General features: G+C 39.5%; 1 long non-coding RNA gene across 1 annotated transcript; it reads left to right on the top strand.

The window, feature by feature from the left end:
• The first annotated feature begins 6,796 nt into the window (after positions 1-6,796).
• LOC135322538 (uncharacterized) lies at positions 6,797-23,941 on the top strand. Its single transcript, XR_010383204.1, has 2 exons — positions 6,797-6,839; positions 21,000-23,941. It is a non-coding gene; the product is annotated as an uncharacterized LOC135322538 (long non-coding RNA).
• The last annotated feature ends 769 nt before the right edge of the window (positions 23,942-24,710 follow it).

Here is a 24,710-nt window from a genome sequence, read left to right as displayed (position 1 = left end):
AAATTAAAGCAATGAGTTGTTTTTCTTTCTTGACCCATGAAGTATCAACAATTAGGTAAACAAGAATCCTCCATGCTAGCAAGGGTGTGGGGGGGCCCCAAACACTCATTTGCTGCTGCTGGGGTGCAATCAGCAGAACCTTTCTGGAGGGTAACTTGGAAGTCTGCACCAAGAGCTTCAGAAAATCTCACTTGCTTTTTACCTGACAGTTCTATTTCCAGGGATATAGCTCAGAATAATCTGTGATGTAAACAAAGATTTATGTACAAGGATAATCACAATTGTATCTAGTAGCACAAACTCAGGAATAAAGCTTGTATCCATCAAAGCTGTTTAATAAATTATAATAAATTTATGTTTTCAAGGACAAAATGTTCACATTGTAATATTAAACAAAAAATTCCCCCCTCCAAAAATAAAATAGGACCCCAAGCCGAATGCCCTCCCCTCCAAAAGAGGCAGAGGCAGAGAGCACAGGAAAAACTATTAGAGGGGAATAGACCAATGTGTTAACAAGGATCTGATTTTCATTTTCATTTTCTTTAGATATTTTAATCAATTTTCACAGTGAGCATTCACATTTTAATACTTTTTAAAACCTAGTACGTTATTAAGAAGAAAAATACTTGTAAAGGAAGGAAAAACACAAAAACCAAAGAAGATTGCTATGGACCAGGCGAGCAGAGTGCTTTAATAAGGGGGAGGAAGTTCACTTCCTGTCTCATGGACCCATCCCTGGACCATTTCCGCTCCTACTGCTTGCTGTGCTCTTCCTCACCTCCAGTTTCCACCACCTGGAATGTGGTTCTCCTCCTGTTCACCCCCAGCTAATTCCTGCTGTCTTCAGGTCTCCGGAGGCCAGTGCTTCCTCTGCCCTCCCTGTGCCCGCCCCACCTAGGCTAGCTGAGCTGCCCCTGCTGTGGTCTCCCTCCGTAACTGCCAGACCTGCTTTCGTGAACCTTGAACCTCACTGTTGGGACTGGTTGGATTGTTAGCCTTCCTGTTCCATGAGGGTAAGGAACTGTCTTTCTTGCTAACCATGGTATCCCCAGTGACTGGTATAGAGTTTGGGGCAAAATGGGGCCTTCATCCAAATTCTTGAGCATGTAAATGAAGCGCTTGGAGAGGGTCAAAGAGACATGTGCAAAAGAAGCCGTCAGTGCCACTTGAGAAAGGCTTCAGGAGAGTGAAGGAAGAGGAGTGTTTTACCAAGTGGCTAAGGAGGAAACTAGTGAGGAAGCGGGGTGGTGGGTGCAGATCCACTCCCAAAGGATGGCAGTGAATGTGTGTAGACAGAGACAAAGATGATTAGGAAAGGTGGATCAAGTGAGAATTTTTCCTAAGTAGGCAAAGTAAATCAAATTGTGGCAAAACTCTCCAATGATCTCTCATCACACTGATAGAATGGGCAGTTTCCTCGACATTCCTTCCAACCCTGCATGATCTGGTTCTCCTCTCTTTCCAGCCTCATTTGATTCCATTCTCCCTGGCTCGGTGTGCTCCAGCCGCATCTATCTTCCGTGTGTTCCCTGGATGTCTCAATCTCATTCCTGCCTTAGGACCTTTGCACTTCCTGCTCCCTCCACTGAAATACTGCTCCCCTCTTTGTGTGGTGATTGACTCATCATTTATTACTTAGATCTGACTCCACCTGCTCAGATAGCACTTCCCTGACTACCCTACCAATGCCCATTCTCCCACCCCCAGTCCCACCTCATCATATTACCCTGTTTTATTTTCTTTAAAGCACTTACCAGTATCTTGTTTATGTGTTTAATGATTGTTTATTGTCTGTCTCCCTCATTAAGTGTAACTTACACTGGAATAGAGATCATGCTGGTTCTTGCTATCTCTGTATTTCCTGTTGCCTTAAACGGTGCTTGGCATACAATAGGTGCTCCTCAAATACTTGCTGTAGAGAGTGAGGTCTGTGCATGTTTGGAGGAAGTAAGGAAGAAGATGGTAGACAGGGAGAAATTAGAAATGTTATACGCCAGGGACGCAAATGGGTAGAATTTCTAAAGCCAACCTGGAATGCTTGATAGTGGTTACCTAGAATCTTGTCTTGGGACTGTGATGTTTCCTCTGGATTCATAGGAAATAATGCTGTGGTTGATTAGCAATGTCTGCCATGGGCGTAGGAAAGATTTAGTGGTCAAACAGATTTTTCTGTATTCCAGTGTGCATTGCCTCAGTTCTTATCTTGACACATGGACATTGTGTTTAGGATATGGCTGAGACTAGATCTTAGTTAATGTATAGGTGTTTGGTTTTCCTTCTGTCCTTAGGAACCAACATAACATGAAGAGCATAAATCCTTTTTATATCAGTACAGCTTACAAATTTATTTTTCAATAAGACATCTGTATGTATGTGTGTGTTGGGTGGGATGGGAGAAGGACAAGAAAGTGTATCCTTGCTGCCTTTCTTTCAGGCTTTCATTGTTGGATCTTTTGGGTGATACCAGAATGGTAGCTAATTCTGGGTAAAAATTTATTACCAAGCCTCTGGCCAGTAGTAAAGTGGTCTAGTTGAGCTGACACGGTAGGAGGAAGCTGCAGCTGAGTTATTTTTGTTCTTCAGATACTTGCTGTCTCCTTTTAGGCTTGGAATCTACAGATTTCTTACTCCCTGAGCTAATTATTTCCTATGGAGAGCAGGAAGGCCTTTTATCAAGATGGCCACATCCCCGTGTGTCCTGACATACAAATGATGAATAATGGGCCTGATTAAACCAGTGACCTTCGTGAAGGGGAGTCTGCACATGTGACTCCAGCTCTGAGAGTCAGCTTCTCCCTGGACTTTTCAGAGGCATACTCCTTTATAACAAATAGTGTCCTGCACTCATTTCTTACCTTTTTCATGCATCATGCTATCTGGAAATGTGGATTTTAAAACCCAGTACAGGGTGCTTGCCCCACAGTTCCTTTGCCAGGATCTGCTCAGCACGCACCATTTAATGGTATTCAGCTTAACCTCCAGGCACCTGCAAGTTGTCACAGTGTTGCCACCATCACAGCCCCAGGGTTTAGAGGGCCCGACACCAATGTCCCTTCCGCTGTTTACTTGGAGTACCTGCTTACACTGATCCAGTGCCAGAGAGAAGGAGAGCTGATTCTTGGTTTGGAAGGGGCCCAAGCATCAATTACAACCAGTTTGGGGAAAAAAGGCCAAACACCCACTGTCCCACTCTGGTGTCATTCCTCCCCCTCCTGGCCCTATCTTTGATCAGTTCATCACTGCTGCCTCACTTGACCTCAGGAGCATATCCTTAAGGTAGGGCTGCAATTCAAAGGACAGCCCTGTGGCACGCAGAATAACGGCTCAAACAAAGGTGTCTATATCCTGATTCACAGAGCCTGGGAGTATGTTGGATGACATGAGCTTACGGACTGAACTGTGTCCTCCACCAAAATTCATATGTTGCACCTTGAGATATTGTGATATAATAAGAAATATATACTTGGTCTTAGCCCGCAGTTTCTTATGCAAGAGCTTCTAGGGCCCTTGGGACCCCCATAGTGATAAGGGTGTCTTTTTGTATGCTAATGAGATGACTGGTGACTGGGGGCCCCTAGGTAGTGTCTGGATAAGGGCTGGTCACTGAAAAGCCCAAGGCCTGAACTTTCAGCCCTAACCCCGGACCTCAGGGGAGGGGAGAGGGGCTGGAGAGTGAGTTAGTAGACTGTCATGCCTACATGTGAAAAAGCCTCCATAAAAATCTGTGAACTCTAGGATTCAGAGAGCTTCTGGGTTGGTGAATGCCTTTATACACAAGGAGGCTGGTGCACTCTAACTGCCCAGGAACAGAAGCATCTGTGCTCGGGAACCTTCTAGACCTCATCCTATGTGCCTTTTCATCTGGCTGAATATTTGTACCTTTTATAACCTTTATAATCAAATGGTAAACTTAGGTGAAGTGTTTCCCTGAGTTCTGTGAGGCTTTATAGCAAATTATTGAACCTGGTGGTGGGGAAGGGCGGGAACCTGCAATTTATAGCTGGAATGGTCAGGAGTACAGGCAACAACCTGGGACTTATGACTGGTGTCTGAAGTGGGAGAAGTCTCATAGGACTGAGCCCTTAACCTATGCAATCTGTACCAACTCCAGGGGTTAGTGCTGTAGGATACCTAGTTGGTGTCTGGAGAGTTGAAGAATGGTTGTTGATAAGGAAAAAAACCCACACTTTTGGTGTCAGAGGTATTGTAAGGAGAGGAACAATTTTCTTTATTAAGTCCTAACTCTCAATGTGACTGTATTTGGAGACAGTGCCCTTGAGGAAGAAATGAAGATGAAATGAAGTCATAAGGGTGGGGCCCTAATCCCATGGGAATAGTGTCTTTTTAAGAAGAGAAAGGGCCCTCCCCTCCCCTCTCCACTTGTGCACATGGAGGAAAGGGCATGTGAGGACTCAGTGAGAAGGCAGCTGCCTGCAAACCAAGGAGAGAGACCTCACCAGACTCTAACTCTGCTGGCACCTTGATCTTGGACTTGCAGCCTTAAACTTCCAGAACCAGGAAAAAAAATTAATGTCTGTTGTTTAAGCCACCCAGTCTGTCGTGTTTTGTTACAGCGGCCAGGGCATATTTATACACATGACAAAGGAGGGTTACAGTTGCAGATGGAATTAAGGATGTTAAACAATTGCTCTTGAGATGGGGAGATTATCATGGATTCTCCAGGTAGGCCCACTGTAATCACAAGGGTCCTTAAAAATGGGAGAAGAAGAAGACTAGAGAAGAGAGTCAGAGGGAGACATAGTTATGGTTTACTTATTCAGAGGGATGCAAGGGACTTGAAGATGGAGGAAGGGGGCCTTTAGAAGCTGGAAAAGGCAGAGACATACATTCTTTCTTAGAGCTTCCAGAAAGTAATGCAGTCTTGCTGACACTTTGATTTTAGCCCAATGAGACTCATGTCGAACTTTTAATCTGCAGAACTATATCTAAGATTATACACTTGTATTGTGTTAAGCTATGAAATTTACAGTAATTTGTTGCCACACCAAGAAAAGATTGATATAATTATTATGCTGACATAACATCCTTAACACTTTAAAAATAACATTTTGGATATATGCATATATTTGGAATTATTTCCTCCTGAAATAAAACCTGATGTGGAGAACAATAAAATGACAAAGAGTATTCTATCTAGAACCCAAAAAAGCTACTGCCAGGAGAACCCCAGGTAAATGGGACCAAAGAGCATACACCTTGTTCTTCCATTTTCCTTTTTTTTTTTTTTTTGGCCAAAACTAAAACTCACAATAAGCAAAAATATTAAAGGACTTTGTATTTAATTGTAATTCACTATTTAAATAGGGCAAAATTTAAGGAAACATAGTATCTGCCTGCAAATTTACTTTTGAATAACAGTTAATTCTCTCCTTTATCAGTTGTTACTTTTGAGTATGTATGCATGTGTATATGTTGTGTGTGTGATTTTTCAGGGATCAGTTGTGGTTTCAGCGTGCCTGGCTACCTGAAGGCAGCTTCCCATTACTGCACTTTGAAGGATGGCTTTACCATTCTTTCTGGTTTTCTATTCTCTTGTCAGTAGTGTGTTTTCATTAGTTCTTTAAACAACAACAACAATAAAACAATAAAACAACAACCCTTGAATCTACGTTAATCTCTGAAAAGGCCAACTTTCTAAGTGTGCCTGGTTCCTAACATTTTATCATCTTTGGGAAAATTAAAAAAAAAAAAAAAAAAGAAAGAAAAAGCAAGCCCTCCTAGTCATGTGGACACACATTCTCCTTCTCTCAATAATCGGAAGGAAGTGATGGTCTTCCTCCAGCCCCTCTATTCTTTGACCCACTGCACCGTTTTTGGTTTGTATTAATTGCTTGTGTTCACTCTTTCCACATCTTCCTTAATACCTCTAGCTCTTCTGCAGCTTTAAATAATGCTTTTAGAATTCTCTTTTTCACAGAAAATGCATTTTGAAGAATCTTAAAAGAAAATATCAATATTTAAAATTGAGACAAGATGATTATGTGCTTGTAGGCAGACATAAATATTGTGGTTCTGCTCTCTTGAGTATTTTTAAGCAGCGCTGGAAGTTTGGCAGTTGTTAGGACTGGTTTCTAGCTGAAAACAGTTTTAATGATAACATCCTGAAATGCCTTTACTCATATATAAAGGGTAGCAAAAAACAATGATCCAATTGAGAATATGCTTTCCCCTAATTTTCACATCTCACTTATTTCAATATTGAGACAGAATCTGGATGAAGTATTTAAGATTTTCTTATGGTTTGGAGTTGTTTAAATGTTGATACATATATTTCCAAACATTGACCTCATTGGAGAGTCAGCGTATTTGGTTAAAAATTAAACAATGTTTATAAGCTTATTAAAAAAAAATCATATGACAGCCAAGTTAAAAAAAGAATACTGTGCACAGAGCTACTTGGCTTATTCTCATTGGTCTGTCTTTTGTGACATCAGGTGGATGATTTCATTATATCTTTCTATATAGATATAATGGGCAAATGAGCATGTTGCTGAGAATTAATCGTATGAATGTTTAAATTCTTCCTCTCTGACATCAGACATTCATGGAAGCCACCTGGGTATTCAAAATATTTATAGCTTCATCCTATTGTGGTTTTGCATTATTCATCCACTAAATATTTAAGGTTCACCATGGCATCTCAGTGCCTAATATAGGGATAAAAGTTAATGCTAATAGTTTCCAATAATTGAGAACATTAATTATGTGCTGGGCACTGATCCCCACAGTCTTACAATGTAGGTTCAATTGTTATTCCAATTTTACAGATGCGGAAGCCAAACCACAGAGGAAGTAGCTCACTCAAGGCGTCATATCTGGTAAGTGGTACAGCTGGAACTTGAACCCAGGCTTCTTATTCCAGACTGTGTGTTTTTAACTATCAGTTGCTGAGTGAGTGACTGAGTAAGGCATTAAGGATTCCCAAATATCTCAAAGCAGAATGAAAACTAGCCTGGAAAATGAAACTTTCTGGCCTTTTAGGAGGACTCCATATTCTTTATCTGGTTTCTCCTATTCAAAAAACACACCCAGCATTACTCCGCTACACTGATGTGGAAGGACTTCTGCACACAGCCCTGGAAATTGGGACAATTGAGTCATCCTAGCACTGCAGACCTGCCACGGGAGATGCTAGGAGGAATACTGGATGTTTGTAATGTGGTTAAGGCACCCGAAAGACTTGGACAAAATGCAGATTCTTATTACATGTAATGATGATTGCTTTAAAAATGTTATTGCCTTTTGGAAATCTTGGCTATCGATATACTGTGTTCTTGGCCTCACTCTGAGTTTGTCAAACAGGTACAAGAGCAGATGTGATTGCTAAGAATGTAGGGATGACCTCTATGTAAAATTTATAAGCCTGTAACACACAGCGCTGAGGCTTTTGATCAAGGTCTTTGAAAATATCACATGCATGCACATCAAGTGAAAGATCATTTTAATTATTTTATAGTCATTCTTCACACAAAGGATCTTTGTAATTGGAAACTCTTTAATGAGCTTTGGTTTATAACCCTGTTTTTAATTTGAAACTTTTTTATTGTGATCCCAGTGATTATCAAGATAAGGACTATGGTTGATCAAGCATGAGATTCTAAGTCCATCCATCCCCAGGTGCGACGAGAGAGGAGGGCATAGGAAGCAGTGTTTGGGGGCTGCACGGACACCACTGTATTTCCTCCTCAAGACATCCCTGGAAGGCGCCTGTATTTATTTGATCGATGAGAAAGACTAATGTTTAGAAAGTTTACACAACTCCACACCTGGTAAAAGCTAGAACCAAGAGCCATTTCCTGGTCTGTGTTTTCTCACAGTTGTTACTACAACTCCCCTGCACTGACGAACCAGCCTGGGAGGGCAGTGGAGGCTTCCCGGAGGAGGCGGTGTTTGAGCTGAGCCTTGAAACCTGAGTAGGAGGACTCCAGGTGGATGAGGACAGGAAGGGCATTTCAGGCAAAGGAAAGGAAGTGTGGATTAGTACGGTGTGCACAGAGGACTAAAAATAGCTGCCCAGGGCAAGAGCACAGCATGTTTTATGAGGCTTGTAAGAGAGCCAGTTGTAAAGGTAGGTGATCTCAAAGGGCCACCAATGCCAGGTGCTGCCACACACCTGTAGAACCTGGAATGCCTCCTCCCCAAAGTCCCACTGACCAGAGAAAGTAACTGTTGTTTGATCAGAGGAAGCAAGGGTGGGATAACAAATACATTTTTTCCTGAGATGACTTCTGAGCTTCCTGCCAATATTTCAGCCCTGATTCCTCATAGTCAACATTCCACAAATGTTACCGACATAGTCCACTTGGCTCAGAGAATGGAAAAGATGCTAAAGAATGGAAAAGATTCTTGCTTTCTAGAGGCTGGTGGCATCCTTTCATGTGCATTGGAATCTATCTTCCTTAACCAACGTTGTAGAAAAAACAGCGCTTTAATAAATTTAAATATGAAAACAAATGTAATACATTTGAATAAATAGGACTTCATGAAAATAGAATCTTTTCTTCTTTTTTTCTAATGGAGGCACTGGGGATTGAACCCAGGACCTCGTGCATGCTAAGCATGCACTCTGCCAGTGAGCTATAACCCCCCCAACTCCATGAAAATAGAGACTGCAGATCTTTCTGGTATATTATTGAACCACTAATACCTAGCATGTAGTAGTTTCCTAAATAACTCTTTAACAAGCAAACAAATAGACAGATTTTGAAAACTTCTTTCTACAAGAGTCCTGTAAAATGTTTTGGTCTTTCAAATCATCTGATTTATAAATCTGTCTGTATATATTAATATACTCATAAAACTTTTTTTCTTTTACAGTTTTAAAATGTGCTCCTCAAGGAACTGGGGGCAGGGGAGATTTCTAGTAAGGTACACATATCAGAAAAATATCCATGTTAGCTGAGAATTGTACCATGTAATTTTGTCAGACGATATTTTATTTAGATTTTAAAACTGCTATCAAGGGATGTCACCACAGCTGTGATGTTTTAGATTGGTATAATGCTTGTCTTTATCTTTTTTTAAATTGATTTTTGAGTTATATATATTTTAATTAGTAGTGATTTTACAACAATTTTAGGCTTTTAGAAAAAGTGTTCATTTTTGCTAGTGAGAAATGTGTTGGAGTTTTGAAGTTGTATTTCAAATACTTGAAAAAAAAATATAGTGAGTTCAGTTGCATGATTCAATCAACTTAGGAATAATTTAGCCCAAATGTCTTCCTTAGTACATAGTACCATTCTTTACAAAATGACTAAAATTAAGAGTTTTAAAATGACATTTATTTAAGTGATACAACAATTGTCTACAAGTTAGATGCTGTGCTAGAGAGCCTGGAAATTCTTAGATGGAAATTCCCCTTGCTATCTTTTCATCATTTTATGGTTTTAAATATATCACCCATTATATGGAATCTTTCCAAAGCAGGTGTTGGTGGTACATGTCAAGGGCAGGGAAATAACTGGACAATGTGGATGTGTGTTGTGGTAGGAAGGACTGGATTACTATGAAATAGCTTCTAGCTTTACTACCCTAGGTGTTGCATTGAATTCCTTTAGAGAGATGGAGGAAGTTCAAAAGAAAATGATCAGAATGATAGGAAGACTAGAAATTCAAAGAGGCATGGTTAGTAGAACTAGAAACAGTTGACCTGGGGAGGATAAGAGAACATAAAACTAGTTTAGGCCAGCCCTAAGTGGAAGCCATTAGGAGTTTATTGCCTAAAAATAAGGAATAAATCATAAAGACGTCCAAAAATACAATGGGAATTCTTGTTCATGATGGCAGACAGAGCACGTACATACATCCCTTTCCTGCCCCCAAGCCCCACAGACATGACAGTAAAGAGGAACAGAGAATAAATTCAAGACAGTCCTGGGCGCAGGGCAAGGGACATCTGGGTACTAGAGATATAGACACAGTTCTTAAAAGTAAAAAATACTTGGAATTGTATTAAGAGATTCAATCACATTCACAGGAGAAGGCTGCAGTAGGGGCCCCAGCTATTTTTCCTGGCAGCAGACCCACAGAGAGGCTCAAAACTCGGAGTATGAGAGGAAAGTTGGACAGAAGTCAACCGTGGAATAACTGTGAGTCAGAGCCCACATTCCCCTTCCCTGTGTCACATGCTCAGACTAAAACCAGAGGATTAATTTTTAAAATAATTGAGAAGAGTCTGCACGGGATATAGCCCTAGAAGGGGATCATCAGCCTGCTCTGAAGGAAATTCTCTTCATTTTGACTGGGAGGTGGAAGAGTTGGGGAGGGGCATCGTACTCCTTCTCTTGCCCCTCAAGGTCTAAAGCAAAGTCTGCCAGTCAAAAGGCCCAACCATGTGGATGGAAGGCAAGACCAACTGAGGCAAAGAAAGCTCTCTGCATTAAACAAGCTGGTCTGCCTCAGTTATAACCATGAATTGATAGCCAAAGATCATAAAAATCTTGGAAGAAATAAGGACAGAAAGGCAAGTGGAAATCAATGAAGTCATCCTGGAGGAAACAGATAATTCAGGAAATAGAAGCTATCTTTAAAGTAATTTTATTTTGTTTCCTCACAGAAGAACATTAAAAAAAAAAAAGCATTTGCAAACCAAAAAACAGGCTGCTAAGGAAAAGATCAAAAAACAAAAAAGTGTGCTTCAAATGAGAAAAATAATTGTGGAAGTTAAAAATTCAATGGAAGAAAGAATGCAAGAAATGTCTCTGAATGGAGAAGAAAATGTTAAAGGGATGGAAAATATGGGAGAAAAATAACAAGATCAGAGAACAGTCCAAAAGTTTTATCATCCGAAAGGATGTTTAGAATGAGAAAATGCACAAAACAGAGAAGAACAAGGCAGAATTTCTAAGTATGAAGAAACAGGACTTCAGATTATAAGAGCCTAGAAAATGCAGAAGTTAATGAGTGAACAAACCCACCCCAAGACATGTTCCTGTGACATTTTAGACACTGGGAATAGAGAGAAGCTTCTAAAAGCTAAAAGAATAGGTCACTCAGAAAGAAATTGACCTGGAGATTGTCATACTAAGTGAAGTAAGCCAGAAAGAGAAAGAAAAATACCATATGATTATCACTCACATGTGGAATCTAAAATTAAAAAAAAAAAAAGGATGCAAATGAACTTATTTACAAAACAGAGACAGACACAGAAAACAAACTTATGGTTATGAGGTTGGAGGGGGAAGAGGGAGGGATAAATTGGGAGTTTGGGATTTGTAGATACTAACTACTGTATATAAAATAGATAAACAACAAAGTCCTTCTGTAGAGCACAGGGAACTATATTCAATATCTTGTAATGGCCTATAACAAAAAAGAATATGAAAAGGAATATATGTGTATATATATATAAACATATTATATATATATTCACATATATATAAACATATTATATATATACACATATATATAAACATATTATATATATACATATATATATATCACTGAATCACTATGCTGCACAACAGAAATTGACACAACATTGTAAATCGACTATACGTCAAAAAAAAAAAAAAAAAGAAGGGAATCCAGTTGACGTTGGAGAGATCATCAGCAATTCTAGATAACAGGAAAAAAACAAAAAAACAAGCAGAGTGTCTGCAAAATGTTGAGGGAAAAATGTCTTTGAACCAAAAATTCTCTACCCAGCCAAACTACCAATCAAGAGTGAGACATATTCAAATATGCAAAAACACAAACCATTTACCACCCACAGACTATTTCTAAACTACTCAAGCAAAACAAAGAGAATCCAAGTACAAGGAAGTCCCAGGCTCCAAGAAACAGTAGCTCTAACCCAGGATTGTAGAGAAAAGTGATTCCAGGATGAGAAATTTGAGGCAGGCCTAGAGAGCCTTCCATCCAAACGAGAACCAGAAGTCAGAGGCTCTGTGAAGAATCTCTCTCGGTAGAGCATGGATTTCATCTAACAAATATAATGATTAAGAAGTTGGGTGACCTTGTGACAAGGCCAAGGCACATTAGGTCATTATGACATTGTGCCTTCCTAACTCTTTCCAGACTCTAAAGTTACTTTCTACTTCCAATAGCAAAGATTTATTGACAAGAGTTACATTTCCTCTACAGGCTGAATTACTACAGGTAATATTCGATTCTGCAGTGAACAATATTTCCAAACAAATATTATTGTGACTACTATTTTTTAGTTCTCAATTTAACAGTGAATTTATAGACAATGCATGAAAAAGTAACTAGTTACAGAACAAATTTAACAACAATAGTATTCTGGAATGGAGGTTTGAAGAGAAGGGGAGAGAGGTGGAGGAAAGGTGAAATTAGATTTCTTCATCAAACATAAAGGGAATTAAGAGATACTGTATCTAAGAGGACATACAGGTGTGTTTGATGTTTTTTTCCCCCAGTTTTTGACAATTTCAATAGATTTCATTTCTCTTGGATAAATGTATAGAAATAGAATGGCTGGATCAGTGTTTATTCAAGTCCTTTGCCCATTTTAAAATAATAAATTTTTTTTTTTGCTATTAAATTGTAGGAGTTCCTCATACATTTTGGGTATTAGCCCTTTATCAAATACATGATTTGCAAATATTTTCTCCCATTCTGTAAGACTGCCTTTTCACTCTGTTGACTGTTTCCTTCGCTGTGCAGAAAGAAGCTTTTTTAGTTTGATGTAGTCCCATTTGTCTCTTTTTGATTTGTTGTTTATACTTTTAGTTTCATATCCAAGAAATCATTGCCTACACCAATGTCATGAAGCTTTTCCCCTATGTTTTCTTTTAGGAAGGTTATAGTTTCAGGTTTTGTGTTTCAGGTTTTAATCCATTTTGAGTTGATTTCTGTGTATGGTATAAGATAAGGGTTCAATTTCATTCTTTCACATGTGCATATCCAGTTTTCCCAGTACCATTTGTTGAAGAGACTATCTTTTCCCCATTGTGTATTCTTGGCACTCTTGACTGCATTTGCATTGGTTTACTTCTGGGCTCTCTATTCTGTTCCATTGGTCTGTTTCTATGCCTGTACCATACTGTTTTAATAGCTTTGTGATATATTATATTATATATTATAATATATTTAAAAAATCAGAAAGTGTGGTACTTCCAGCTTTGTTCTTTTTTCAAGATTGCTTTGACTTTTGGGGGCCTTTTATGGTTTTTATAGTTTTCGGGGTCTTTTACGGTTTTTACAGTTTTCAGGGTCTTTTATGGTTTTTATAGTCTGTGTCTTTCAAAAAATGTTCTATTTCATCTAAGTTGTTGATAATTTCGGCATGGAAGTGTTCATTATATACCCTTGTTATCCCATTAATATTTAGAATCTGTAGTGATGTCACCTTTCTCATTCCTGATATTGGTAATGTGTGTCATCCCTAACCTGATCATTGTAACTAGAGGCTTGTAATTTTTATTGATCTTTAATATCCAGCTTTTGGCTTCACTGATTTTCTCCATTGTTTTTCTGACTTATATTTTATTGAATTCCACTGTGGTCTTTACTATTTCTTTTCTTCTGCTTATTTTGGATTTATTTGCTCTTTTTTTCTCCCCTGGTTTCTTAAGAGGGGGCTAGATCATTGATTTGAAACATTTCTTTTCTTTTAATAAAGACATTTAGTGCTATAAATCCCTCCCACCCCATACAAATACTTTTTTAGCTGCATCCTACAAATTTTTATATGTTCTTTTTTTCACTTTCAATTAATTCAAATACTTTCTGCTTTCCCTTTTGACTTCTTTTATCCATAGGTTGTTAAGAAGTGTGTTATTTTGTTTGCAAGAATTTGTAAATTTTCCAGAAATCTTTCTATTATTGATTTCTAATTCAATTCAATTGTAGATAGACAGCATACTCTGTTGGACTTGAATTTATTTGCATTTATTAAGGCATGGTCTATCTTGGTTAATGTTACATGTACACTTGAAGAATGTGGGTACAGCTGTTGTTTGGTGATGTATTCTATAAATATCAAATAGGTCATGTCGGTGGGTAGATTTGTTTAGGTCTTCTAGATCTTTACTGATTTTTCTCTTTATCGTTTTACTGATTATTGAGAGAGGGGTATTGATTTTTATTTTGGTTGTAGATTTGTCTATCTCTCTTTGCCGTTCTCTGAGTTTTTGTCTCCTGTATTTTGAATTGCTCTTGTTAGGTACACAAATATTTAGAATTGTTACGTACTCTTGATGACTTGACTTTTGATCATCATGGAATGGCCTTTGTCCCTGGTGCTATTCTTTGCTCTCATATTTACTTTGTCTGACATCAATCTAGTCACTTCAGCTTTGTTCTGATTAATCTTAGCATGTGTATCAGTGTGTTCAGGTTGCCATAACAAAATACCACGGCCTGGTGACTCAAACAACAGAAATTAATTTTTTCACAGTTCTGGAGACTGGAATTCCAAGACCAAGGTACCAGCAGGCTTGATGCCTGGTGAGGCCACTCTCCCTGACTTGCAGATGGTGCCTTCTTGCTGTGCCCTCCCATGGCCTTTTCTCTGTGTGCTTGGAGAAATCACATCCCTGGTGTCTCTCCCTCTTCTTACAAGGACACCAGTCTCATGGTATTAGGGCCCCACACTTATCACCTCATTTAAGATTAATCACCTCCTTAAAGGCACCATTTCCAAATACATTCACGTTGGGAGTTAGGGCTTTAACATAGGAATTTGGGGCAGGGGAAGTGAGGGGGACAAATTTAGTCCATAACAGCATGGCGTATCTTTTCTATCCTTTTATGTTTAACTTGTTTCTTTTCATATAAAGTGCCTTTCTTATAGGAAGGATATAGTTTGATTTTTCCTTTTTTTTACCCAATCCTGACAATCTCAATTAGGATGTCTAAATAATAACATTTAATATGATTATTGATATGCTAAGGTTTAAATTTACCACCTTTCTATTTTCTATTTATTCCATCTATTATTTCTTCATTTCCCCCTCTTTTCTGCCTCCTTTTGGTTGACTAAATTATTTTCATGATTCCATTTTAACTCCTTTTGTTGGTTTATTAGCTATCACTCATTTAGAAGTGTGAGTGTGTATGTATTTTATACATATATAAAATAGTAGCTTTGGAGTTTACAGCGTACATCTTAACTTCTCACAGCCTACCTTCAAGAAATGTCCTTCAACTTCCCACATCATATTTGTTTACGTTCCATTTTGGACAGTTTCTATTGCTGTGTTTTCAGGTTCACTAATCTTTTCTTCCGAAATGTTTAACTTGCTATTAATCCTCCTCAGTGTAATCTTTCACCTCAAATATGTATTTTTAAAATTTTTTCATTTCTAGAAGTTTGGTATCTTTTCAGTATCTTCCATGTCTCTACTTAACTTTTTAAACATACAATATACAGCAGTAATAGCTGTTTTAATATTCTTGTTGGCTACTTCTAACATCTGCCTCAGTTTGGGTTCAGTTTCAGTTGACAGTATTTTTTTCCTCATCATGGTTATATTTTTCTGCTTCTTTGATTTCCTGGTGATTTTTCTATTGTATGCCAGACATTGGGTATTTTTCCCTATTAAGTGTTTTTATATTATTATTATTATTATTATTATTATTATTATTATTATTATTATTATTATTATTATTCCTATAAATATCCTTGAACTTTGTTTTGGGATGCAGCTAAGCTGCTTGGAAATAGGGTCATTCTTTCAGGTCATACCTTTAAGACTAGTTAGGCAAGACCACACAGCAGTATTTAGTTTAGGACTAACTTTACCCCTCTACTGAGGCAAGACCTTTCTGAGCTCTCTGCTCAAGGGTCCCTGAGTTATGAAATTTTCCAGTCTGGTTGGTGGGCAAAGGCATTATTGCCCAGCCACACGTGAGCACTCAACACTGTGTTCTTGAATCCTTTAGGATGGTTCTTTCCCTGGTCGTAGGTTGTTTCCTCGTGTGTGTGCTACCCAGCAGTCTGATGATTACTTGAAAGGAAACATTTGCAGATCTTGTCACCCTATCTTTATAGGAACTTGAGGGAATATTTTAGATTAGCTGATTAAAAGAGTTTTTCTTCACTGGGACTTGACAGCTTGTTTATTACCTTTCCTGGCTATGAACTATCACTACCAACTTTCAGGGTCGGGTAGGAATGGGTGGGAAATTCCTGCAAAAAAGCTTTAAATAACTAATTAGAAAAGTGGCCTTTTCTCCCTCAGAAATAGCACTCTTCTGCTTACGGTGGTGATTTTCCTTTTCTCATGTTTGATTTGGTCATCTGTCTTTTCTAATTTTTCTAGAATGATTACATTTAACTTATGTTTGGGGAGTATTTTTAAAATAATCGTAACAAAATTACATACACACATACACCTTGCCAAAAGCATCATTTATATTACGTATTCCATTTTTCTGGCTGTCTGCCTCGGGATCATGAGAAGGCATGGCCAAGATGTCATCAGCAGGACTGCCAAAGGCATGTACTCTCGTCAGCAGTAAGGCCCCGGGAGCAGGCTCACCCTGCTTCATCTACAGCACCATCATCTGCCTCTCTTCTCCAGCTGTCCCTGTACCACGTGTCTCCCTTCCTCTCCTCTCCAGAGCGGTGAGACGCGCCCAACTCCAGTCCTTTGGAACAAGCCGTTCCAGTGTTCAGTCTTGTTTCTTGTGCCTCAACTCATCTCCAGATTTTCTTCTCAGAATCCCACAGACTTACCCCATCAGAGTTTGTTTTCCCCTTCCTGTTATTTGGACTGCCTGTTCCTACCTTATGCTGTGCTCTCCCCATAGTTGTCTCATTCTAATTAGCCCTGTGAGCCTTCGTGGGAACACCCCCTTGCTCCCCATCGATGGCTGTGCCACCTGCCTCCTCCACTTGTCTCCAGCTCGATTACTCTCCCCTCCAGCCTTTTCTCTTTTGTGTCTGGAGTCTATTATTACTGAAAGCTTTAACCTCATTTTCTTTTCTTATGAACTTTTTTTTTTTTTTGTCCTCTGTGGATGTCTTGAAATACTCTTGCTTCTTATTTCCTATGTTTACTGATATAAGGCGAAGCCAAGGAATCTGAGACAAGACAACCAGGCCTTTCCTCTATCAAAGCAACCTTCTGCTGGCATCTCTCCTTCATTTCCAATTATTTCCTCTCTTTCTCTTTTTAACATTCAAACTATAATGCATATTTTCTGTTCTTCCTCTGGATCTTAGAACTGCTAGCACAGGACCTGACATGTAATATGTGTTCACTAAGTATTTGTTGAATAAAAACGAATGAATTAGTCAGTTTTGGTTATTACCACGTGAGCTGTTGATTCTTTGATCTTATTTTAGCTCCTGATAGCTGGTCCAGTTGATTCATCATTGTTTTATGAATATTTTTATCGAGTTTGCCTGACCTCAGGCCCCAGGCAGGCCCCACATTTCTCATTCTCTACAGAAGTGCTGTTTCATCTATGGCTTTTGCCTCTATAATGATGTTCCTTACCATGTGTGTCGATGTGATTTTTTTTTTTTTCAATTTGGGGGAAGTGAGGGCTTTTGTGCACAGAAAGGAAATAGATATTTGAATATTGAAATAATATTTAACTAACTTAAGCTGCAAACTGAAACTATAATTTCCTTAGGCCCCTAAGTTCACTCTGCAATTCTGATTTTACTTATAAACCAAGTCATTTTGATAAAATTTAAAACCATCCTTCCACTTATGTAATTCAATTTAAGTAGATTAAAATCCTCTACACAATTAGTCATATTAATAAGCCATCAATTATATTCCCCTAAGGTTTTAATAACATTTATAATTGAATATATCAAGTAATTTAGATGCCTGACAAGGCTGATTTAAACCCCAACAAGCAAAATCAAAGTACTTGGAAATCTAAAAATTCACCCTTAAAAACATAATGAGTCAAAACATTCAAAGACTGTTTATAAATGTTATCGAATTATCAGAACTTTTCAATTTAAGGTTATGAGAACAAAATTTAGTATGAATTTCAAGCTGAAATCATGAAGCTATTTTCAGATTCTCTAATAGGTCAGATTTTCTTAAACATTACTAACATCTTAAACACATAAATTATACCTTCCATTCCTAAATCTATTAATAAATAGTATTAATACTACAGGGCAAATTCACTTCATGATCCTAGGTTTAATTCTAAGCCTCCTATAGTTGTAAAACCATTTTCCAAGGGAGGGGAGCAGTTTTACCACCTCAGGTGCACTGAGGGTTCTGGGTTAATAGGCTTGGGGCTGTGATATAGTTACTTATTAATCAGATGTTCAAGACCAGGACACGGGGCACAGGGCTACAAACTTCTAGAAGGATTCTGCCCAAGCCACAGACAGACACACTGAGTACTGTTCTATCTGCCATGTCCATGGGGGAGCCATGCTCTTGTCCTTTTTAGGGGATTGATTTAGGGGATGATGACGATGACAATTATAATAGTGAAGTGACTAGTGAGTAAATCACTGCTGGCATTGTGCTAGATATTTATGTGCAACATCTTTTAATCCTGCCATTTAAACCCCAAATTACATCTTTACCCAAATCTTTGGTACTGTCTTTAAATGTCTTATCTTTTTTGGGTAGACTGAATTACATACTTTCGTTTAGTTTGCCACAAATTGCCTTTATATCCTTTGGTTAGATCATGATTTCTTTCAAACTTTTCTTAATTGACTCATTTGGTTGTAAATGGAAAAAAATCCAGTTCAAACTGAAAGTAGCAAAAGGAGCTAAAGAGTAAACTGTCAGCTCACATAACTGAAAAGTCCCAAGAAATGGCAGGTTCAGGCATGGCTGAATCGAGGGGCACAAGCAGTCAAATAGTATCGATAGGAATCTCTCTCTGTGTCTCTGTCTCTGTGTCTCTCCCTCCCTTCCTTCTTCCCTCCCTCCTTCCCTCCCTCCTTCCCTCCTTTCCTTCTCCTGATTTTTCTTGTCTAGGTTTGGTCTTAATTGTTAGTCTTGTTCCCCATGGTAACAACAGGGCTCTAGGAAGCTCCAGGCTTATGTGATACTGACAGCCATAAATCTCAAAAGAAGAGACTCTAACTTTCAGCAGCCATATCAGTCCCCTCAGAAAACCTGATTGGTCATGTTTAGGTTATGTGCCTTCCTCTGGACCAATCACTATGGCCCAGGAAGTGGGATATGCTGATTGAACACCCTGGGTCACAAGTTCATCCCTGTGGTGTGGGTAGCAGGGCCCCTTGATTGACAGACTCAAGAGAATCACATGGGATTAGAGGGGGCAGTTCTCTGCAGGAAGGGATGCCAAACGAAAAAAGGTGGCAGATGCCTATTACAGTACAGAATATATTCAGATAATTTTATGAGATTCATGTATATCAAGTCTTTGGCTGTTCCTGCTGCCTGCTATAAACCTTGTCTGTCCCAAATGGAAAAGCACTTGGCAGCTGATTAACTCAATCCCTTCTTCCTTGGCATAGCACTGTTTCATTTCTGCATTGCTCAGTTACAAATCTGTCTTCTGCTTTTCCTGGAACTGCTAATACATTACAGTCTGTATCCAAGTCATACAAGGTCTCCTGTATTTGTTTTTAATGTGTAATCATCACCGTGTTTTCCCAGAATTCTTTTTTCCTATAGATGTACATTCTCCAGGATAAATTCTGTGTCACAGCCGAGCCAAATTCCTAGGGATCTGAATTACTACTGAAGAGATGTCCCTTTAGGCTCATCCCAATTCATGTAATAAGTTAGATCCCAGTGCATAATCATACCCTCAGCTGCTTTTAAAATGAATCTTATGTCAAGTTTTCTCTTCAGGGAAGTCTTTCCTGCTTTTACTTTCCCCCGTCAGAAGACACAGGGCTGCTTCTAGTCTCCTGTCCTCCTAGGATGATGATGACGATGACAATCACAATAGTGAAGTGACTAGTGAGTAAATCACTGCTGGCATTGTGCTAGATATTTATGTGCAATATCTTTTAATCCTGCCAACATGCTCTGAGGCAAATATCCAATCTCTATTTTACATAGAGACAAACAATCTCAGAGTAGTGACTTGCCCAAGGTCACACAGCCAGTAAGTAGAGTATCTAAGATTTGAAACAAGGTCGGCTCAACTCCCAAGGTTACGCTCGTTATCCCTGTGGTTAGGCATGGGAAATTATCACCTTTATTTCCCTTTCCTTGTTCCTCCTTCCCCATCTCACTGATCTTGGTTACTTTCTTCCTGCCTGCTCCAATTCAATACCCCTTCTCTCCTCTCTTGCACAAGTCCCATTTACCTTCCCCATGGTCGGCACTCAATAAACAGTTGTTAATTAAGTAGTTGTGTCACCAGCTTATTGAATAGTCTAAGCTCCCATACTGATGCTCATTTGAGCCCTTCAACATTCCCTGTAAGGAAAGGCAGGTGTTATTTTTCCTCAACGAATGGCTTTAACCATTAGTTAAAGCCGTTGAATAGATCATACCCAAACAGATATTTGAAAATCCAGAAAAGCAAGTACAGTTGACCCTCGAACGATGCAGGGGTCGGGGGCACCAATCCTCAGTGTATAACTTTACAGGCCGTCCATGTCCACAGTCCTGCACCCATGGATTCAGCCAACCTCGGGTTGGATCAGGTAGTACTGTAGTATGTGAGGTCAAACTTATTTCATGGAAAAACCCCCATATAAGTGGACTTGAGCAGTTCAAACACGTGTTGTTGAAGGTTCCACTGTGATTGGTCTATCTCATTTAGAATAAATGCCCATGTCCTCTTCATGGTCTAGTCCTCTTCCCTTTGGCCCAGCCTCAGTACTCAGGGCTGTTTCTCCAGTCGGCGGACGTTACTGTAGGCCCTTTCCCTTGCTGTTGTCTCCACCTGGAACTCTCTTTCCCAGAAATCTATGCAACTCTCTCCCTTAGCCCTTCCAGCTCTTTGCTCAAACGTCTCCTTCTTAGTGATGCCTGCCTTGACTGCCATATTTAAAATCATACCCCCTCCTCCAGTATTCTTTCCCCCTTTCCTATTTTACTTTTCTCCACAGAACTTACCACTTGTTAAATTAATATTTTTATTTTTAGCTTTCTGACTCCCTCCACTAGAATGCATACTCCACAAGGGGAGGAATTTTGCCTGTTTCCTCGTTACCCCCAGCCCTGGAAGAGTGACTCGTAGACAGGAGGCCTCATGGAATCCAAAGACGAATACATGAAGATCTCATTCATTCATGTATTTGGGAGACACTGACATTAGCAAAGGATGAGCCTCCCTCACCCTCCCTTTGTACAAGCAGCTCAAGGAGGAGGGACAATAAGACCCCAATGACAAGTTTGAAAGTGGTCTTGCAGTCAGGCACAGAGGATGAAAGAATACTAGAAAACAGTGCCATGACTGCTACGCCACTGGAAAAGCCCGGCTGGAGACAAGAAAAGATCTTTAAGCCTGGTCCAGCCAGGGAAAGACAGGCAACGAATTGCAGAGACAGAACCTTTCCTCCTCTCCACCCCAAGATGCTGCCTCCTGTTTCCTGAGAAAGAAGAGGGCAGGCCTGCTCGTGTTATCCTGGGACTCAGCAGGGCAGCCTACAGGATAGTTAAGGACCAAACAATACACTCCCTCTTGGTGTATATGCAATTTCCTTGCATATTTTGGAATATATTACAATAATGTGCAAGTACTATTTTTGGAATGCAATCGTTTGAACTGCCCGCCAGCGATTTGCCTGTAAGGCTGGCAGCATCGAGCAGAGGGAAGGTTCTGCAGTAAAGGGAACGACACTGCTTTCCCTGGATGCTCCACAACGTGCTGCCTGGCACAGGAGGTTTTCAACTCACTGGTTTGTTTGAAATCTACATAAAATCCTCACTGGGAAGCATCTGTTAAAATCTCAGGAAAACCCTCAAGTAAAGGACAGGACATCACCATCAACAAAAATGAGAAAGTGACGGGTCTTGGAAAAGCCATGCTGAGCTCTCTATAAGCCGTGTGCTTTATCTGAATGAAAGCAACCAGTGTAACGCCTGACGGTACCACCAAGATTGAAGGAGGAGCCAGGCTGGGAAACGTGTGACACTGAATTGGTGTGACACTTTGTGTGCTAGAATTCCTGGAAGGGAGACTCTGCTGGTGGGCAAAACTGAAGTGCTCAATGCTCATTTGGGTATTATCGGTCTATTCAACGTATCCGCATTTTAAAAAAACAGATTCTGTTTATTCTGATAACCTGTTTTATATGAATTTTACTGTGATGTAGAAAAAGAATGTATCCTTCAACGTATCTGGAAAATACCTACTCTCTTCAATCTTTTCTCATGAAAAATTTCATTTTAATTTTCACGTAATGCCTGCCTCCCTCCCCCCTCCCCCCTTCGCCCACACAAACACACACATTCACACACTTTTTCAAGTTGCCAAATAGATGTTTAAGGCTTAGAGTCTTGGGTAAGTCTTTAAGTGGTAGCAAACATATTCATCACCCAGCCTATGCTCCATGTCACAGATCTGACCACCGGTCTGTTTTTGTAAATAACATTCTGCTAAAACACAACCATATCCTCTCGCTCACCTATTGTCTACTGTCCATGGCTGCTTTCCTTGCAATGGCAGAGTTGAGTAGTCGAGAGAGAGACTGTACAGCTTGCAAAGCTTAAGATACCTGTTTCCTACCCTTTTACAAAAAAAAAAAAAAAAGTTGGTAGACTCCTAATCTAGCAGATGCAAATTTCTGATACAAAGTCTGTAGTTAAGTGTACTCTTAAACTGGCCCATTCTTCTAGGATCGCCTGAATAATGGTATATATAACAAACTGTTGTTCAAAGATGGTGATGTGGTTCTGTGACTGTCATTCTGATGGTTACCATTTCCCCAAGCCTGCTAACTTCTGTTAGATATAACTTACTCTGTAAAACAGGATTGTGAAACAGTGTAGATAGCTCAGGGTGAGAGCCCACAGCAAGACACTGCCTACAATATGAAACCCACTGGAAGTGAGGAGCCTAATAAAATCAGGGGAAGGGTTATAACTGAGTCTCCTTAAGTGCATATATTTCACAGCTGTGGTGCTAAAAGACAGATTGCTTGGAATGCCACGGGTAGGCGAAGCCAAACAAAAATGAGAGCATGAGGATTCCTTGCAAATTTGAAATATTTTCCCTTTTATGCTATATTCGTTTTTTCTTTTTCCCCTTTTGAAATCGAGTGGCTTCATCCTCTGCCGAATGTGTTTTCCCCCTTTTGATTTCTGTAGCAGATGAAAATTAATTCCTTCACCTGGTTCACACAGACAATTTCTACAGGCATAGAGTGCAGCTTAAAAGAAATTGAAATGGATTGATTTTTGTAGGAGATGAACATGGTAAAACTACCAAACTGAAATTAAAAAAAAATTTTTTTTGTATTTTTTTTGCAATAGAAAGTAAAGGCATAGATAAGCAAAGCGGTTTTAAGGCAACACTCAAGGTCTCCCTCCACGGACTGTATTATGTGTTTCTCTCCACCCCAGGGGTGAGTGCCATACTTGGCCATTTAGTTGTACTGTGATCTGGAACAAGTCACTTCTCCTTGGGGGTGGGGGTTGTCAGTCACAACTGTCAACAAGAGTAGGAACTGCTGTCTACAGGGCTCTTGAGAGTACAGAAGGGGACTGAACTGTAAGGTTCTGTGAACTGCTGGGGAGCCTGTGTCAGTGGGAGGTGTTATTATCGTTCACCTTTGTCGGCAAAACCTCGGGAGGATTGGGGGTAGGAAGGGATAACCTTGGGAGTCTGAGATTTGTAAATGTTAGCCACTATATATAAAAACAGATTAAAAAATTTGTCTGTAGCACAGGGAACTATATTCAATATCTTGTAATAACCTTTAATGAAAAAGAATATGAAAACAAATATATATATATGTACATGTATGACTGGGACACTGTGCTGTGCACTAGAAATTAACACATTGTAACTGACTATGCTTTAATCTAAAAAAAAAAGTAAGTATTAAAAGCAAAGCCAAAAAAAAAAAAAAAAAGAACAAACCTCAGGAGAACCTCCACTGGTGGCTGGAGATGAAGAGGGAAAGAAATGAAAGTAAAAGCAAGCATTTTTGTTGCTATTGAAAAGCCACCCTAGGAACGAGCCTTGCAGGGTAAAAAGTTGAAACTAAATGAGGCTTTCAGTTTTCTGTGGGTTGCAGTGATTCAAATTAGCCCGAGGGCTCCCCTTTTGTCTCTCCCCAGTAGCAGCAGTTACACCCGGGGTTGGCAGGAGATGAAACGCTGCTGTGCGCACAGAACCGGTCTGTGCATAGCCAGGGTCTCCCCCCAGATCACTGTGCCTGGGCCACTTCCATTTGTTTCCTATTTAATATTCCTGGGATGTTAAAAAGTGAACCGCCAAAACAGTTACAAACATTGTGCTGCATTTTAAAACGTTTATGTTGAATAAATGAGTAATATTTACACCTACATTTAAATAAGTGAGATATAATTTTCTTGCTTTTCAAAAAATTACACCATTGATAAGCAACATTTATGTTGGGTATGCTGTAGGGAGTGGGGCCCAAGTTTAAGGTCATGTGATGGACAATTCCTTCCAGTCCTAAGAGCGAATGTTACTGCACATGCATGTTTATTTGGGAATGACGTCAAAAGTCTGTATTTGAGACTTTCCAAACTGGAAGGCTGGGCTAAAAAGACTTTCCTGCTCTCCCTCCCCCAGCTCCTCAGCCCTTAGCCTACCCTGAGACCCGACTGTTAGTGTGTGATAATGACCGTGTGGATAAGTGGGGAGGAGAAAAATAAGGGATG

This window comes from Camelus dromedarius, chromosome 11 (genome assembly GCF_036321535.1).
Source record: "Camelus dromedarius isolate mCamDro1 chromosome 11, mCamDro1.pat, whole genome shotgun sequence".
NCBI classification, from domain to species: domain Eukaryota; kingdom Metazoa; phylum Chordata; class Mammalia; order Artiodactyla; family Camelidae; genus Camelus; species Camelus dromedarius.
This window is presented reverse-complemented; position numbering and strand designations above follow the sequence as displayed.